Raw genomic sequence first — 1,890 nt, forward strand, 5'->3', positions numbered from 1 at the left:
CTACCTGATCTACTGAGGGACATATAACCAACAAATAAGAATATTTAGTGCCTATGCGCTTATCTGTAGGCATTAGGGTTTCTACAGAAGTTCAGTGTCAACAAAAAATTATAGCATAATTGAACAGTGTTTCAACAGAAACCCATTGTACCAAATCATTGTGAAATAATAGGCGTCTGCTAGACTTTTCTGGCGTAGAGTTATTTACTATTCTGAAATTCTTTACGAAAATTAGTCCAGAAAAGCACATTAGAAAGGTTCTTTCAATACAAGATAATATAAGTGAATCGTTCATAAATAGCAATGTCCCAGTGTACATAAAGCAAAAGTGTAGGCTATATGGAGTGGAAAAATTTCTAGTAATTAGTAGAGCATCGTAAACTCTAATGTATGCATATATAAATATATATATATATATATATATATATATATATATATATATATATATATATATATATATATATATATATATATAATTCTAATAGCCACAATGCCCTCTTTACTTCTCGAATTCTTCGCGCGTTTTTGGATATGCTTGTAACTACGAAGTCGTAAGATCCAAAGGCAAGTAATTGAAGAGACTGTGATTGCCGGTCGGGAAACGAACCCGCGTCACCATAACCACAAGGAGGTCGCATTGCCGACCTGACCACGAGAGGGCATTGTGGCTATTAGAATTACATATGTGTCTGGTAAAAGTGACCAGTAGATTCTATATACATATATATATATATATATATATATATATATATATATATATATATATATATATATATATATATATATATATATATATATAATATATATATACATATATGTATAAGTAATATATAATCATGAAGCTACAATGTCGCTTAATATCAAATTCACGCTACCTCGAGTATTTCCGATGGAGAATTATCACTGAAGGGAAATTTATATAAGTGATAAATGAATAAGCCACCGGGACGCGAACCCTTGACATGGACCCATTCAGCAACCCCAGTGGACGTTACCACCGCGCCATCAAGAGAGGTATAAATCATTACCGAGTCTGCTGTACTGTTTTTTCCCGTCGTGAGCGGGGAAATTGTACTTAGCCTCGGCAATGACCCACCTCCACCATGATAGTTCGTTGGTACGTTTGGAACACGCAGCTCTTACTATGAAATTTTTATCACACCAGTCGCTGAATGGGTCCATGTCAAGGGTTGGTGTCCCGGTGGTACTTATTCATTTATCACTTATATAAATTCCCTTCGGTGATAATTCTCCATCGGAGATACTCTCGAGTAGCGTGAATTTGATATTAAGCGACATTTGTAGCTTCATGATTGTATATAAATCACGGTTGTGATAAAAATTTCATATATATATATATATATATATATATATATATATATATATATATATATATATATATATATATATATATATATATATATATATATATATATATGTATATATATATATATATATATATATATATATATATATATATATATATATATATATATATATATATATATATATATATATAGTCAAAGCAGATACCCATAGATACTGACCTCATCACAGGACTAAATGTGACTTCGAAGAATTTTGCCTAAAGGACAATCTTCCCCTAGCTACTGGTGTTTGGTTAGCAAAGGCAAAAGATTGCTCCTGTTGCCATTGCTTCCAATTTCTGAGATTTTGTTGTGTTAATGTCTCGAACGCAGAAGCTACTGACTTGTTACATTACAAAAGGACGGTAAGGCACTGGTGGTAAAAACACACGTATGGCACGTACCTTTCCAGTTTATGAGTCTTGAGCTTAAATTATTCTAAGTGTAACTTTTGACTCACATCTTACTTTTGAGAAACATCTAATGAAAGTGTCAGCAAAGCCTCACGAAAGTTAGGTATTGT

Source organism: Macrobrachium rosenbergii, chromosome 55 (assembly GCF_040412425.1).
Source record: "Macrobrachium rosenbergii isolate ZJJX-2024 chromosome 55, ASM4041242v1, whole genome shotgun sequence".
In the NCBI taxonomy this organism is placed as follows: Eukaryota; Metazoa; Arthropoda; class Malacostraca; order Decapoda; family Palaemonidae; genus Macrobrachium; species Macrobrachium rosenbergii.